The sequence below is a fragment of the Amia ocellicauda genome, chromosome 11 (genome assembly GCF_036373705.1).
Source record: "Amia ocellicauda isolate fAmiCal2 chromosome 11, fAmiCal2.hap1, whole genome shotgun sequence".
In the NCBI taxonomy this organism is placed as follows: Eukaryota; Metazoa; Chordata; class Actinopteri; order Amiiformes; family Amiidae; genus Amia; species Amia ocellicauda.
In genome coordinates, this window is record NC_089860.1 from 31,641,976 (window position 1) to 31,659,650 (window position 17,675).

Genomic DNA, 17,675 nt, shown 5'->3' on the forward strand with positions numbered 1-17,675 from the left:
AACAGAAGAAAAACAGCACATATTTTGCCGTTGATCTTGTTTTGTTTCGAATTTCATCAAAAAGGCCACATAGCAGAAAATATGATAAAAATCCATTATAATACAAGAGTGACACCAATTAAAGAACAACAATGTCCCAGGCTACTCATTGAAACTGTCATTTCCATATGACACAAATACAACGCTTCTGCCATCACCTTGTCGAAAAACAGCTCTGGGAAGTTAATGAAACAACCAGGCACTAACCAACACAATAAAAGCATCCATCAAAACCTAAACAAGTAGCAGATCCTTAAATCTGCTGCTTTACATTATAAATCTCATCCTCAGTTTCATTTCACTCACCATTATGTTTACTTTATTGCACCTCCACCCACAGCAAGATTGATTAAGACTTCGCAGTTGAGTCTGTTTAAACAAAACACCATTGTGGTTTTGTTTTGTTTATCTCACTTATTCAAAGATAGCCTTACAGCCTTCTGTCACTACGGCATCTTCAAACAGAACAATACACCGATCAGCCATAACATTATGACCACTGACAGGTGAAGTGAATAACACTGATAATCTCGTTATCATGGCACCTGTCAGTGGGTGGGATATATTAGGCAGCAAGTGAACATTTTGTCCTCAAAGTTGATGTGTTAAAAGCAGGAAAAATGGGCGAGCGTAAGGATCTGAGCGACTTTGACAAGGGCCAAATTGTGATGGCTAGACGACTGGGTCAGAGCATCTCCAAAACTGCAGCTCTTGTGGGGTGTTCCCGGTCTGCAGTGGTCAGTACCTATCAAAAGTGGTCCAAGGAAGGAGAAGTGGTGAACCGGCGACAGGGTCATGGGAGGCCAAGGCTCATTAATGCACGTGGGGAGTGAAGGCTGGCCCGTGTGGTCCGATCCAACAGACAAGCTACTGTAGCTCAAATTGCTGAAAAAGTGAATGCTGGTTCTGATAGAAAGGTGTCAGAACACACAGTGCATCGCAGTTTGTTGCGTATGGGGCTGCGTAGCCGCAGACCAGTCAGGGTGCCCATGCTGACCCCTGTCCACTGCCGAAAGCGCATACAATGGGCACTAGAGCATCAGAACTGGACCACGGAGCAATGGAAGAAGGTGGCCTGGTCTGATGAATCAGGAGATCAAGGTGTTGACTTGGCCTCCAAATTCCCCAGATCTCAATCCAATCGAGCATCTGTGGGATGTGCTGGACAAACAAGTCCGATCCATGGAGGCCCCACCTCGCAACTTACAGGACTTAAAGGATCTGCTGCTAACGTCTTGGTGCCAGATACCACAGCACACCTTCAGAGGTCTAGTGGAGTCCATGCCTCGACGGGTCAGGGCTGTTTTGATGGCAAAAGGGGGACCTACACAATATTAGGCAGGTGGTCATAATGTTATGGCTGATCGGTGTAAATACATATATTGCAGCTGGTGTTTTGGTGTAATTTTGGTGTCTGAACAGAGAGGTGCCAAAATGTACTTGGCTGTTGTGTTAACTGTCCCCCTAATCAAACACCAGCTTCATTTACTCGTGCAAGTTCTTGTATTCTGGCAACACAGCTGCCTGTCAAATGGACTGCACTCCATGCACTCAGAAAGTGTGCCTTTGCTTCTGAAGGCTGCTGGGACACTGAATTGTAACTACTGATCAATAATAAATATGACCCATGTGTGACTCCTTCCCCCTTCAACAGTTCACACATTACATCATCTTAAAATATTAAAGACAAAAAAACTGAAAAATGGAAGAGCGAACATTTATTTAAGCATCATTTGAAATTAAGGATGGAGAGGGTATATCTTTTTGAAACCTTGACTTCCAGCTTAACGAAAAACACCTGAGCAGTGCTATTGTTCAGTACCAAGTCCAAGTCCAAGTCCAAGTCCAGTGTCCAAGTCCCTGGCTACAGTGGCACACATAGGATGCTAACTAGCAACTTGCCAATTAGTCCTGCACTCAGCCAGCAGAGCTTTTGATTGCGAACCTCAACAGTGTCCCTTCCATCTCACAATATGAAAAAATTATATTTACAAGTTTACTTGGCATGCAAGTCAATGATTTGAAATGGCTCTCTGAAGGGTATACAATGATTTCACTAGAGCTGCTCAGGCAGGCAGCTGAAAACAAATAAATGTTTGTCAGTTGCAAGCTGAGAAGCCGCAAACCTAATAAACCATATCGGAGGGCTGACAATTTCTGATTTTGCTAATGTGTACGGAGATTATAAAAGTCACAAATCAGCAGTTTTGTGAAACGGTGGGTTCAATCAACTTCCTCTCGTCTCCAATGGCGTATTTTAAAACGGAGCTCAGCTCACTAGTGCTATCAGCAAGGGAGGCTCAATATAGCCCCTAGTGGATCAAATCTACGTCAGAAAAACCCACTGAAGTTTCACAGATTAGCAAAGTAGGTGTCACACCAGAGAATAACCCCCACTTCATGAGAGGACGTGGATTACAGGAATGAGCAAATGTCCTGGAAAACTACACTGCTTCTGTAGTCCTGAAACTTAGTTTGCATATGAAAGGTATAGTTATAGGCAAATTACAGATGGACTATTTTTATTTACATTTACATGAAGGTATTTTGAAAATAACAAGAAAAGGCCACAGATGACTGCAAAACAGTAACAAGTACAACATGTTTTAGATGATTAATGCTGGGCATTTACACAACATAAATAGAAAGGGTTATCATAGGTACTACCCATTGTCTAATGACCTCCAAACACACTTACAAGAAATGTCTGATTTTGTATCCAGCAAGAGTATTGGAAAATATATTTTGGTGTTCAATTATTTATTTATTTGTCTGTGCAAAGCTTAATAAATGCCAAAGCTTCATGGGTGCACTCACTGTAGACACAGGGAAAGTCCACACTAAATGTAAGGCAAACACATGGATAAGGAGAAAATCATGCTGTCTTGGAAATGCTGGTGTACAGGGGTTTAAACAAGCTGCTGAAAGGAAAAGCAAGATTGTAATGTTTGCTAACAAGGTAATCATGACATTCTTTGCTTATCATTACATTTCAAGGTTATCTTGGAATGATTGCGATTATCCCCCATGAAGGTGTTAAATGTAGGCATGTGTCAGCTATTAAAGTTTGTCAGGCGTGTCAATAGTCCAACAGAAACAGTTGGAGTTGAAAACAGATTACAGCAGTTGCCTCCCCCTATAGAGACAAATGGGTCTTCCAGATCGTCCAGGAAAGACAATCACTGATGTGTCAAACCGGAGCAGCTGGAGTTTCCTAACTAAGTCTAATTATGTGAATTTTCTCCTTATAAGAACTTGAACTAGACACCATTTGCCTGTCTGAATATAGATCGCTATATTGACAACTCGTCTCAGTATTTCAATACATATTTTATTAATGTAATACAAAATTATATTCAATACATGGAATTGCGCAAGCCTTAGGAAGTCAGTGTGCCATTGATGCGTAAAACTGGAAGGAAAAAGGGTGAGGTGTAGGAGGATAGTTTAAATTTAGATAGGCTACCTTCCCTGTCTGTAAAGTGTACACCATTATTTCGATCTCTGTTACATGTTCAAGTCTCAGGCTCTGACCTGGCTCGCATTTGATGTACTCTCGAAAAAAGGCAAATCTCGGTATTCACAATTATTCTACAGTAGTGTTACGCTTCGCTGTTTTAACTCTTAACAAGCTCACTCACTGCTTATATTGTAATAGAAAATAGAGGTCTTCTAACTGGCTTCTCACTTTTAATGTGCCAATTCCTACAGAGGAGACCGCTGGGAAGGACCATTTGTGCGCACTTGTTGGCGCTTATACGGATCTATCCGACAGAGAGAGCCGAGCACTGGAGCCGGGCTGGGAACCTCTCCAGTGCGCAAAAAATGCACTGCGTTGGCGAGATAAAACCTTTGGTTTCTACTTGGGACTGAGTAGCTCACACTGTCAATTTTGTTCACGAACTGACCAGGGGATGGTGTGGATGCAAAAGCCGGAGCCTATGACATTTTCTGAAACCACCTCTTTTGAATTAGATCGCGTAGTGGAATTTGCACAATGGCACATCAGCCTCGACATCTACAATGTTGGCTTTTAACGTCAATATTGTTATACGTTTTTATAAATAGCAAAACGCGAAATAAATGCATCTGGTTTATGTAACGTCTTCCACTGTGGCCACTTTCTCAGCGCACTTGAATGAGAGGCGCTGCTCTGAAGGGACCCATCTGCTGATTCTTGGCACAACCGTGATCTTCACAACCTTTTCTATTCCAACTCAAAGACGTCTACCAGTTTATAATAACATCTCGGCAAGTCTCAGGTGTGGATGAAGTCCCTGGTCTACATTATAAAAAGACTGCTCTGATACCCTTACTTTCGTGCTGCCCGGATTAAAGGTAGATCATATTGGAACAGATCCCGGAGTGGGCTAATCAAAATAACGGTATGTATGCTAGATTATTTTCCTTTAATATGTTTATTTTGTCAGAGAAAGAATGGTTTCAAACGATGACGTATCTATTAGCTACCTATAATAATTAGTATTATTATTAATGGTGTTGTTGTGAGATGTTGGAAAGTTTGAATATAATTTTGTCATTGGATTTCATACTTCAATAGCGGAGAGTGGGACGCAGTGGGTCAGCCAGTGATGCCAATTTTACTGGAAATGCTGGCGCTGTCCAGCTACATCATACTTAACATAATCTGGCATCAATCATTGTTCCTTTTTGGGGAAATATTGCAAACTGCTCAGTGAATCCTAACCGGTCCGTTCAGACGCAGGGAAACGGTTTGTAAGCGGAACGGCTCACTGAACACTTTTAAACGTGCGCAGACAAAAAGGTAAACGCGAAAGATTTTGTGCAACATTTAATACACGACTGTGTAGTGTAATAATGTAACCAGACCAGAGCAAGGTCTACTAAGGTTACAAAGCAAGGTAGCACCAACCTGATCTGTCATCCTGACTGCAGCGGCTGTATTGTACACTGTTATTCACACCGGAGTTAAACTATAGAGATGACTACTAGCTTAAGTAAATATATACAATTGTTATGCATTGTATATTACAAATGGCATAGATAGTAGCTACTAAATACATATGTTAATTAGTAGTAGCAGTTCATAATTCATACATAAATAAACATCAATGCGAATCTAAGTGAATCCAAGCCAATAATCGATACCTGTGATACCTGATTATTGTTGCTTTCATTATTCTAACTCTTTGTCATGCAACGAGCCTGAGAGTATGTTTTTCTTGCGCTCCAAAAATAAATGTGTTGAAATTCTTCATGAAATATGTGTCAATAATACGGACACCTGCTGTGTGGGTTTCTGCTCTCTCTCTTCTAAGCATGCCAACCCAGTGCCTTTGTGGCTCCTACTATTTCGCGATAGTGTCTGTTACAATGATGAATACAACATAAGTCATCCTTAAATGAAAATCCGATATGCGTAAATCACACTATGCATTGTTTTCAACTAATTTGACTAACTAATTTGAGATTGAGAAAAATACATTTTGCAAAGTATGCATTGAGGTTAGCGCTCTATTGGTTGTTACCCAATGTAATGTGTTACACGCTGTAATAGGTATTTATGTGCTGCTCGAAGGGTTTCACCTCTATCCCTTTTAGAGCCCAATTCCACCTTACTGTGCATAACGCAGCCCAATGAAATCACCTGCTATACAGAAGGGAATTGAATCCAGTAACCTTTTCATGTATTCCGCACACGTGTGCTTGGTTTTAGGACTCTTTTGTACATTCATGATAGTTGAGCAGCTTATAATTGCTTTACTTTCATTATAGGGTTACCAAGTTTGTTCTGTGTATTAGGAGTCTATACAGTTCCCCGCAGATGAACACTGGCATGTCCGTATTGTGCTGTAGTGTGAAGGTCTGTTGTTCAACTAAGCCTTACCTCAGGGTTAGCCCCTAAACTGGATTTTTAAATACTACAGTATCTCCCTACATGGGAAACTGCGAGTTAAGGTATCTTATTAGCAACAAGAAGACAGAGGCATATATACAGTCAAGTGTACCTCAGTGTCGATTGAAGCAGTCTTGTTAATCGACATGACATTAAAAAAAGTCTGAATCTGTCAACTGGAAAATGAGATGATGAATTCTGCAAGCCACTAACTGAATATAATGGTTTAACACATTAATCAAAATCACTGTTAAAGATTTTTTTGACAGAGGGAATGATAAATCTTTGTTATTCCTTGGGATGGCTTCTCCAGACTGAAAAGAAAAACCTGAGGTATGCTAACATACCTTTTCTTCAGGATGTGTGGCTATGACTATAGCCACATAAATTATAATTGAATGAAAAACAAGCTGGTTGTGTGAAACATCCTTTCAGAAACACTTTCCAGCTATTAAGTAGCAAGCAATAAAGTACAAAAGTTCCCTTGAATAATTTATTCTTGATATGAATCTCACATTTACAGACATAAATAATGTACTTGAAGCTTAACGCCAGCAAACTGTCCCCAAGAAACTTGTATGGAAACAGTTTAGAGAGGGCCTCAAAGGCAGAGCTTTGTACTGGCTTATCAGCCATCCTTTAATGAGAATCAATTCAATACATAATAAATTAAAGTAAAATCAAACAATTAAGCAATCAAGTCCCGTTAAAGAAAACTAAGTGGAATAGAAACCAGCAGCTCTAATACCCTCAGGGAGCAGAACTGTCCATCAGAGGGGAGATTAACAAGCTGAGATCCAGGTATTGATATGTTAAATAAATACCAGTGAAATGTTTTAGGAGTAACTCAGGCTTTTGTGTTCACACATACCATAGGCTAATCCTTGATAATTGATATTTCCTCTCTGAGTTATGCAAAATACAAAATGCATGCGTGAATTTCAGTTGTACCTAAGGATTTTTTTTTTTTTTTCAAATCTTCTTCTCAAGATCAGGGCATGAGAGAATGCATTGGATGTCTGGAGAAAAAAAAAAACTGGTCGGGCTGAACAATAGCTTCTCCATAATGTGCAGCTCATCTGCAAAATCAGAAGCAATTTGTTGACACTTAATATTCAGTAAAGAATGCATCCATTACATTGTACTTTAAATACTTTGAGAAATACTATACTATAGGAAAAGTCAATATTTAATTTTCTATCCCTTTCAGAGCTTATAGATTTTTTTCCATTCAGTTGGTACTTTGCAGGTTTATTTTGAGTGAGCAGATTTGGTGCAGTTTATTAGAACAGGAGGGACTGAAAAAATAGTTATTCCACTGCAACATCTTGTGACAAATAATGATCTCTCATACAGACAGGAATGCTTTGGTTAAATGTGTTTTTTAATGCGAGTAGTCACAAATAATGGAGCCTAGGGGTGAAACAAGCAATATGGAGAATTTGGAGTTTGCAACGACCTCATTTGGTCGCAAGTCAATAAATACAATAATGGCACGAAAAGAAAAAAAAGATGCATTGAAATACAACACCTTTAACTTAAGATGATAGCCCTAGATACTTCTCCATGATGAAAAAACAGGACATCATAATCGTTGGTGTAAAGAAAGTCTACATAACAGACAGAAAAGAGAATCTATTTAGTTAGCTCCAATTCCATTTTTGATTAAATGGGATTTGAAACATTACTGTACCATTGATGAACAGATCTAAAGAATGTAGCATGCATGTAGTAAATAGCAATACTGAAATATTTATTTCATACATTTAATACAACCCTTGGTATTGAAGAGTTAAGTGCATTCCTATCAAATCCCACAGACTTTAGCTACACAGAACTATAGTTCATATTCTGTGAAAGTAGGAAACAATAGGTATTTTTACCTATGCTGACATCTGCAAAATAAAGAATTGCAAATTAATAATTGAAAGACTATGAAACTGACCATGAATATCCAACTGCATGAATGTAAATATATGTGTAATATCTTCATTATGTTATGCTCAGCAGTTTTTAATTAAAAAAAAATAAAAAATCTTACATTTTAATGATTAATGCCAAGTGTGATGGCTAATTCATTGTAAAACAACAAGCAGTTTGAAAATGTCAAGTACCCATGGACCAAAGGCTGTGGCATATATCCGTAACAGTCTGTTCCCGACACAGACAAACTACCTTAAGTGAGTTCTGCTTATTTGATATCTGGTATTTCACACTGTTAATCAAGGATATCATAGAGTAGATGTTTATGCAGTTATTGAGTGTAGTTCTAAGGGAGTTTCTAATGAAAGGTCAGGAGGGAAGAGATAGTCCTACCTTGTAATCTAAATTCATCCCAGGCCAAATAGAGGCAACAACTCCACCTTCCCAGCATTCCCCATTTTACATCTCTCCTCCACCTCATACAACTGCCCCTGCAGCAGCTCTGTGATACTCCTAATTGTTCCACTCTCTGTCCGGGTGCTGAGAGTTGTCCGAAACTCCTGAACCTGCACAATCAACAGCTCTGTTGGTATGACAACATTTCGCATTTCGTGTGCGCAGGGAGAATTATAGGCCAGTGTCAAAGAAATTATGCTCAGACTGGAGCAGCATCATGAGTTTGTTTTGTGAAGAAGCTGTCTACATCACAAGACTCGGAGCTATCAGAACCCACAAACCGAGTCACCAAACATAATATGGAAAGCCACATTGTACAAATGCACGCCACTTAACTCTGTATAATCTCCTGGTTATTCAAGCTTTTCTCCATGTGCAGTTTACAGTATGTCTAGAACATGTGTAGTTCATTTGAACTGATGTTTATACTAGATTACCAACCATACTTGTGTAACAGGCAAATACCCAGACACAGCCGATCAGTGTGTTTAATAGGATGTAGGCCGACCCTTGACATTAGTCTGTGCCGCAATACTTTTCACTAATGAAATGTCTAGTCACTAGTGAAATGTCTCATATTCTCTCTGACAGATTTCTGAATATGGATTTATTTTTTATTTTTTTACCAGCATTTTTTTTTAACTTTCTTGTAATTATAGGATTTTTTGAATTTTTAAGATATTCTCAAACTCTTATTGAATTTTTAGAAGAGGAACATCTTATATGTTCTAATTTATGACAAGAGAAGATCTAAAGGCTCTCTGATCTATAAATTAGCATCTCCTGTCTCTGTACTCAGAGCTCTGTGAGGAGTTATTGGTGGGCAGGTTTTCACAGCTTTTGGAAAATGGAGTGGACAGGAAACTGTGGTAGTCCATGGACCCTCTTTGCTGTTACCTGGTCATGAAGATCACATTTCAACAGGAAATACAGCAGATACGCAAGTATCTAGTGTGTTTACTCTTATTTAGATGATCCAAGATTCAAGATTCAGAAGAAAGTTCTTCCATTTTCAGTCCAATTTACACCCACTCAGTTTCTAGTCATGACCTCTCTGGTCTTGTGTCTGAAGTAAATGGGATTGACTTTGAAAGTCTGCTTTGAGGATTTAAATGCTGTGTTGGGGAGTAGCTCACAAGAAGTAGCTAAACTACTGTACTTCACTATTATTTCAGTAGCTTTGCAGTTGAGAGCTACTTAGATTTTTTGTGTGTAGCTTGTAATGCCAGTGAGTGACTTTTTCCATAGAACAATAACTGAAGCTACTACTACTACGCATCCCTGGCCTCTCTCTAGTATGGCTCGCATGCTAAAAACTAGTGGGCTCTTGAAGATCAAGACTACATTATTTTGATTAGAACAAAACTGTTTATTTTAGATATAAAATGTATGCTATTTAAATGCAGAACATCTATTGCATTACCAATATATGCAATGTACTGTATTTGATTTTACAGGTTTTGTGCATAATTAAAGCTCCACAAAATACATGCATAATGTTGATTAGGTTGCAGGTAGGTCAGTGGAAGCTGCTGTCTGGAAAGTGCATCAAATTATCCATTATTTAAGAGCCTGTTTTATTATTTTAATAAATATTGTTTTCCCTGATAAGTTTTCATGATAGTCTTCCCATTCAACATATACCAACTTATTTATAATTAAAAACTGGTTAATAAAAATGTAAAAGCAAAAATGTAAAAATAGTGAGAAATCAATAGTAGGCTACAGTAAAAGAGGCAGCCTAATGGCTGAAAGGAGTCAAATCCTGGCTGTAAAACTCTTCATAAAGTGTGAGTGTGGAGCGAAGAAAGGATATGGATTTGCCTGAGAGCTTTACTAATGAAAGAAAAAAAAATACCTGCAAATGCCGATGCATATCACAGTGAGATAAGCCCATTTTAAATACATTTCTGGATTGTGAAATGTCAATTTCTTAAAAACAAAAAACATTGTATAAGAACAAAAACTTATAGTTTGGAGAGAAGGTATCAGAGGCTACCTTTGTAAAAACAAAGATCCAAATTCAAAGACATTTTTTTTATTAATGTAAACCTAAAACAATTATACTGCAAGATGTGTTCATCAAGTTCAACACAGGTCGGCCTGCCAGTGCAGCCTGCGAATGTCGAAACAACAAGAGCTTACGAGGCTAGATTTTCAATCTCTGTACAGTCAAAGCTGTGAGACAAGGAACTATACACTCACCTAAAGGATTATTAGGAACACCATACTAATACTGTGTTTGACCCCCTTTCGCCTTCAGAACTGCCTTAATTCTACGTGGCATTGATTCAACAAGGTGCTGAAAGCATTCTTTAGAAATGTTGGCCCATATTGATAGGATAGCATCTTGCAGTTGATGGAGATTTGTGGGATGCACATCCAGGGCACGAAGCTCCCGTTCCACCACATCCCAAAGATGCTCTATTGGGTTGAGATCTGGTGACTGTGGGGGCCAGTTTAGTACAGTGAACTCATTGTCATGTTCAAGAAACCAATTTGAAATGATTCGACCTTTGTGACATGGTGCATTATCCTGCTGGAAGTAGCCATCAGAGGATGGGTACATGGTGGTCATAAAGGGATGGACATGGTCAGAAACAATGCTCAGGTAGGCCGTGGCATTTAAACGATGCCCAATTGGCACTAAGGAGCCTAAAGTGTGCCAAGAAAACATCCCCCACACCATTACAAACACCACCACCAGCCTGCACAGTGGTAACAAGGCATGATGGATCCATGTTCTCATTCTGTTTACGCCAAATTCTGACTCTACCATCTGAATGTCTCAACAGAAATCGAGACTCATCAGACCAGGCAACATTTTTCCAGTCTTCAACTGTCCAATTTTGGTGAGCTTGTGCAAATTGTAGCCTCTTTTTCCTATTTGTAGTGGAGAAAAGTGGTACCCGGTGGGGTCTTCTGCTGTTGTAGCCCATCCGCCTCAAGGTTGTACGTGTTGTGGCTTCACAAATGCTTTGCTGCATACCTCGGTTGTAACGAGTGGTTATTTCAGTCAAAGTTGCTCTTCTATCAGCTTGAATCAGTCGGCCCATTCTCCTCTGACCTCTAGCATCAACAAGGCATTTTCGCCCACAGGACTGCCGCATACTGGATGTTTTTCCCTTTTCACACCATTCTTTGTAAACCCTAGAAATGGTTGTGCGTGAAAATCCCAGTAACTGAGCAGATTGTGAAATACTCAGACCGGCCCATCTGGCACCAACAACCATGCCACGCTCAAAATTGCTTAAATCACCTTTCTTTCCCATTCAGACATTCAGTTTGGAGTTCAGGAGATTGTCTTGACCAGGACCACACCCCTAAATGCATTGAAGCAACTGCCATGTGATTGGTTGTTTAGATAATTGCATTAATGAGAAATTGAACAGGTGTTCCTAATAATCCTTTAGGTGAGTGTATGTTTCCATTTTAAGTATACTTGACATTTCACCAATTGTCCTATCATGTGTCTGACAGTTTCTTCAGGTATGGATTATTAGCAAGCTACTTCTCAAAAGTATTTTTTTCTAAGTTGCTTACAGTGTAGGTAGCTACTTTTTTCAGGAATAGCTTGTAGCTTTACATTGCTTTACATTTTTTAAAGTAGCTTCCCCAACACTGCAAATGCCTCAAACAAAAATCTCACCTAATACATGGCATAATCCCCTGTGGTTAGAAAGGGGATAGAGCCATCACCATTTTCAGATAAATAAAAAGTGCAGATTGCAGAGAGATTGAGTCAAATCAATTTCAGATATGTCTCACAACTACCCAGTCTTGACTTGTAGAGTTCACTGTACCTCTCCGCATTATAGCACTGACCTGTGTTAAACACAGTAGGACACATTATGAAACAAAGATCTCCTGAAAGTGAAGGGACTTAACTTTCTCTGAAATCCTAAAAGTATTAAATGAAGTACTTGTCAAAGGCAAACTATAGACATCGCACCTTAAAAAGAAAACCCTTGATAATCCTAATTATGCTGTCATTGAAATGCATTGCTGTCAGTCTGGAGTGATTCATAAAGACATTAAAACCTAATGAAATTATTTTGTTCACTGCCCTCGCACATCTTTGTCATCTTTTTCTCATTTGTAAACCCTTGCTCCTAAACTCCAACCAGAACTACTTAATTATTTGAATGCTTTGCTGAAGAGAGGGTGAGGATGGTAGAAAACAGGTAAAATGTGTAAATTGTATGCTAAAATGCATTTATAACACAACATGGCATCACATCACGGTAGATCAGTTAAGTGGGGCTGCAGAAGTGCTGTAGGGAGCCTCATTAATTAACCAGCCGTTACAAACCTGAATTATTCCCTGGTATGGGGAAACTATACTGTGCACAGTCATTAATCTTTTATAGTTTAATTTACCAAGCTAGGTTAGTGAGTGTTAAATGTAGAATTTACATCTGTCTGATATGTAGTGTGTATTATGCAGGAGGCAGTCATTTAACACTAGGTAAGCATGTTACTCACATATTGTTACATATGGATAGATACAATCCAGAAATGGGACCCATAAGATGTCAGATCTGACACAGAAGTTGTGTTTTGTGAAGGCCACTGAGAGTCCCTGTGCACACGGTGATGCTCTGACAGCATTAATGGAAGTGTGCGGAGAGGGTCTATATATCGGCCTATATATCGTAGGGCAGCAGTGTGTTATAGCGGTCAGGGCTCTGGACTGACCAGGTGAGGGACACTGCTGTTGAATCCTCGAGCAAAATACTTTACTTGGATTGCTCCAGTAAAAAGTCAGCTGTATAACTAGGTAACTTACGTATGAAAAAATGATGCGATGTATTGTAACAATTGGAAGTTGCAATAAGGGTGACTGCTAAGAATAATAATGTATTTGTCAGACTATAATCCATGCAGACTAGTCAGTGGCATTAGATGAAATGACAGTGATTGATAAACTGGTTGATTGTACTAGCTGATGTCTTTAAAAGGATCAACGTTCCCCCCCAACACACTCCATTCGAGCTGCAGCTCCATCATCGGCCGTAATCTGGGAGTGTTACTTTTAACAGCTCTCACTGCCTGTCAAATATCTCTCTTATCCAGGGCATGTGCAGATGGAGATCTCCCAGAATTTCAATCAATCAATTTGGATGACATCCAAGGCTGGGGAACACAAGTGATGAGACAGACATATCTCTCTCCATCATTAGGCAAGAATAGCAGGAGGATGTAGTGTTTTGCATTCACAGTTAATTAACTGCGCTGTGGACAATACAGTGATTGCTATAAACACCTAATCACTTTGCTGGTTCCTGACACATCTTATATAACCCACAGCGTAAACACAAACCATATCAACTTTAGATCTGAAAGAACAGGGACAGCTGCACACATGATATTTCAATCTCCAAACTCAACACAACGGCAGCGGAAACTAAAAGTAACCAAGAAGTCTATGAAGTCAGCTTGAAAATTGCCTGTATAAAATCCTGAGTCTTGCTGGGCACCCCAGTGTGTGTTTACTGTGTGGGGGGTGAAATGGTCTAGTGCCCTTATTAATGGAACTTGTTATGTGGCAGGAGATTATAGTAAAACAAAATGTGATCAGAGTAAATGTGATCAATAATACAGTACATCTCAAAGAATGATGTCAGGATGTGAGCTTTCCCCTCCGAAACACGGCACAGAACAATTCCCCCAGTGCCAGGCGTGTGGAATGGAAAAGAGCCCATGTTTAATGAGAGGATGGCCAGGGCACAGTAGGGGTCAGCCATAAATCAGCTTTTATCATAGGAGGCTTATTCAATAAAACAATAACCAGGACCTGTATCTGGAGTTGTATATCCCATTTTCTCAACAGTTGCTACTGACTGAATTATAACCCTTTTCTGAATTGTTCTGAGGGCACTTGAGTGGGGTATTGAAAGAGGAAACGAGACGATTAAGTTAGCCCTTAAACTTGAATCACAAACCGCTGTTTCCCTGCACCAAGCTACTGTTTTTATTTAATTTCCAATCTTTGCAGTAGCTGCAGCTGTCATAACTGTATATTTGCCTACTCCTCTAATTTACTTTTCAGCATGACCACAAACCAAACGTTCTCCAGTGAGTAACATACTGTGTTTATAAGGTGCGTTTCCTTATCACTAGGATGATGAGATATCCTTTTTGGGGGGGCTGGAAGCATTCCAAACAACTATCAACTGTGCCACATCTTCCAACAGATTATCCCAAACCCAAGACATGTCCCAGTTTTGGAAATTAATAAATCCCAGTGCCCTAACACATATTGAGGTAAATCTAGTGTAAATGTAGTCTCAGCATGTGTAAGAAAGCTTAATTTCAGTGCCTCGTCTTTGTCTGAAGTTCTTATTCTTCCTGGGTTTGTGAGACAGTGTTATCAGCAGGGAAGTCATTTGGATTGCAGGGGATTAACAAGGTAATGTATTTAGAGCTGTAATTGTTGAATTATTATTTATATTTTGTGAGTGATATTAAGGAACAATGTGACAAAAGTAACCTGTAGAACCCCCCCCCAAAAAAATAATAATGTTACACTGTCTCTTTGTGATTAAGGTGGGCCAGTTTTTAATGTTGGATACTCTCTTCCTACTAAAATACCTCTTTAATATTCTTGCACCTTTGATTTTGAGGTTTTCTTAAATTATCAGTGGAAATTGAAAAACATGACTTGATACCTACAGGGAGTAATGGATGTAAAGTGAAAGTCAAAGATACAGAAACACTACCTTGCTGTGAACGCTCATTGTATGCAGCCCAAACATTCAGTCTGCAAGTAAAAGCTATAACAGAATGTTCTAACATACCATGACTCATAATTTCTCTTTTTTTTGTATTGCTTGAGTTTATATAAAACACACATCATCACATATGCGATGTTCAACCTAGCTGTTCAAACTGCATATTGCAAAGGTACTACAATACACCCTGTTAGTAGATGAGGCAAGTAATATATTGCATAATACCAAGTTTTAGCCTAGTCAAACAGCTGTTATTTTTATTGCATTTGTGCATTAAGTGTGAATCTTGTGTATACAATGGTGGCAGAATTGTAGGGAAGGACAGACAGCTGTAGACAGATGTAAATACAAAAGATAATACATTTTTATTTCACTTTACTAACTATATGGTATATCTACTGCTTAAGATGGCTCTCTTCAGCCCTTTACTTATTATTCAATCAGTTTGTTTATATATACTGCTTTTGTGAGTGATTACCAACATAGTACAAAAAATTACATATTTACACAGATATGCACACACACACATTAAAGACAGATGCAAATATAAAAACTATTGTTTTTTTTAAACAGAGAAATCAAATTTGTCATAAAATATCTAGAGCATCCAAGGCAAGACAGATAATCAGATACAGGAAAAAAACAGTACAGCCTCAAGCCTACATGATCAGAATGCTTTTGCAATCATTCTATAAGCTACCCACTGCTTTTTCCCAGAACCACTAGTGGATGGCACATTATCAGAAAACATGTACAATTAGCTAATTTATTATTAACTGGGAGAGAGTTCAAGCATAGATGTCCCTGTGCATTTTGTTGCAATGTTATTCAGTCTCGCCAAGTACAATTTGAATGAAGACGTTGCATAGGATCAGTACTGATAAATAATAGCCAACAAACATGGCAATGAAGGAAGGATCCAATTTTTCACTTTCCAGAATCATATTTTTTTTCTCCTTTTGTTAATTAACCGAGACAAAGCTCAGCTTCAGTTAAATCTTGCATCTTGCAAGTCAACTACCAACAGCCTTTCTGTAAGTAGGAGGGACATCTGTCAGCATGGCATATAAGACATATAAGGCTCGAGCTCAGACATCCTGACAGACCCTGCTCTGATTCAGTCCTGCGAAGAGCATCAGCCAGTTGCCTTGTGGAGCCGTGCAGCGGACTGCATGTGGAAGTGTGAATCACGGGACACGTGGATTTAGCATCAGCGTGCTAGCATGTCGTGTCAGAGAGCACTCTGAAGCCTTCGGGCACACTGCCTCTCTGACAGGGCCAGGGCTACTCAGTGAGGCAGCTTTTTTTATTTATTGTAATTTGGGATGATGAATCTTCATCGGGTTTTTATGGCGGGGAGGGGATGTCAAACTGCTATTCTGAAACAAAAAGCAAGGCGGTGACGTGAGAGGCTTTATCTGGACTCCTCAGCAGGATGCATCTTTGTCTTTTGAACAACCTGTCCAGAAATATCAGTGGATTGAGTCCTGGCCACCCCAGGGTGCTTTTCGTGGTTTTAGAAGGCCTCAAATAAACCTGGGGAGGTCACAGCATAGAGAGACATGCACTGAGGCTACCCGATTCAACAAACCACAAGGACAATCTCATTGACTTACATCAAGCCTAATTTTTCAAATAAGCAAGAGAGTTCTGTTATATATTCATGACAATTTCAGAGAGGAACACTAAATCCTCCTAATTACACACTTGAAGGGTTAATGGCTGCCTGTGCAGAGTTAGATTAGCATTTAAACTTAATGGAATTTTCATCTGTGTTGTCATCTTATGAACCTCCTTGAATTAATTCTGCATATCTACACACTAATCAGCAGAACTTCAATGCAGTTGCTTGAACGATCAGGACACATTTAAGGTCAGGGCAGTATTTGATACCGCAAGAAGTGTTCCTCCTCAGCCTCTTTAACTATCTATATCTGGATCTATTATGTGCATGCATATGTATTCTAACGTCAAGATACAAGATTGCCTGCTGTTCTGAAGGGAGAGATTAACAGATGAGGTGCTCGGGATTTAATGAGTTTGTGCATGTGTGTTTGTAAGTGTTTGTACACACTGCTGCTCTGATGATTACATTCCTGTTGAAGAAATGCCGAGAAGATGCTACATGGGGAGCACAGAATATACGTGGAATGGCTCTCATATATTCTGAAGTAATTCGGACAGTGCCTGTGTAAAAGTATTACTGAGAAGAATTGATTTTCAATAAGAAAAAGTAAATTACAGTGGACTTTAAGGCTCTTGATTTAGATGTAAATCTGCATGTGTATTACCTCTTTATATGGATTTAAACTTATCCTTAACTGGAATATTTGTAAAATACCTGGGGATGTCACTGCATCTAAGTGGTGGCTAAGGATCTATGCTTGTTTGCTCTTGGTTATGCTTCCGTTTTATATCTTCAGTTGTCAATTCCTCCAGTACCAAACAGGATGTCTGCTTTCCCCCTAAACCACAGAGTACAGACCCCCTGAGATACAAGACTGTCTTGTTCCAAGGTCTCTGAGAGACGAAATTCAGAAGCCTTGCTGCTGAAAGCAAACAATTTCCTTGGTGGTCATAGGGAGGAAGGTACTGGAGAGAGCACCAGAATTAAATTATTTGTGCCAAAAGAGTGCTAGTGATGT

The 17,675-nt window shown here is 39.3% G+C and overlaps 1 protein-coding gene across 1 annotated transcript in view; it reads left to right on the forward strand.

Annotated features, from left to right (window-relative positions):
- The first annotated feature begins 3,561 nt into the window (after positions 1-3,561).
- htr1d (5-hydroxytryptamine (serotonin) receptor 1D, G protein-coupled) overlaps positions 3,562-17,675 on the forward strand; it is a 34,175-nt gene continuing 20,061 nt past the window's right edge. Inside the window, exon 1 of the mRNA XM_066717453.1 lies at positions 3,562-4,424. The gene's annotated coding sequence lies outside the window, so the exon portion shown is untranslated. The remainder of the gene's footprint in view (positions 4,425-17,675) is intronic.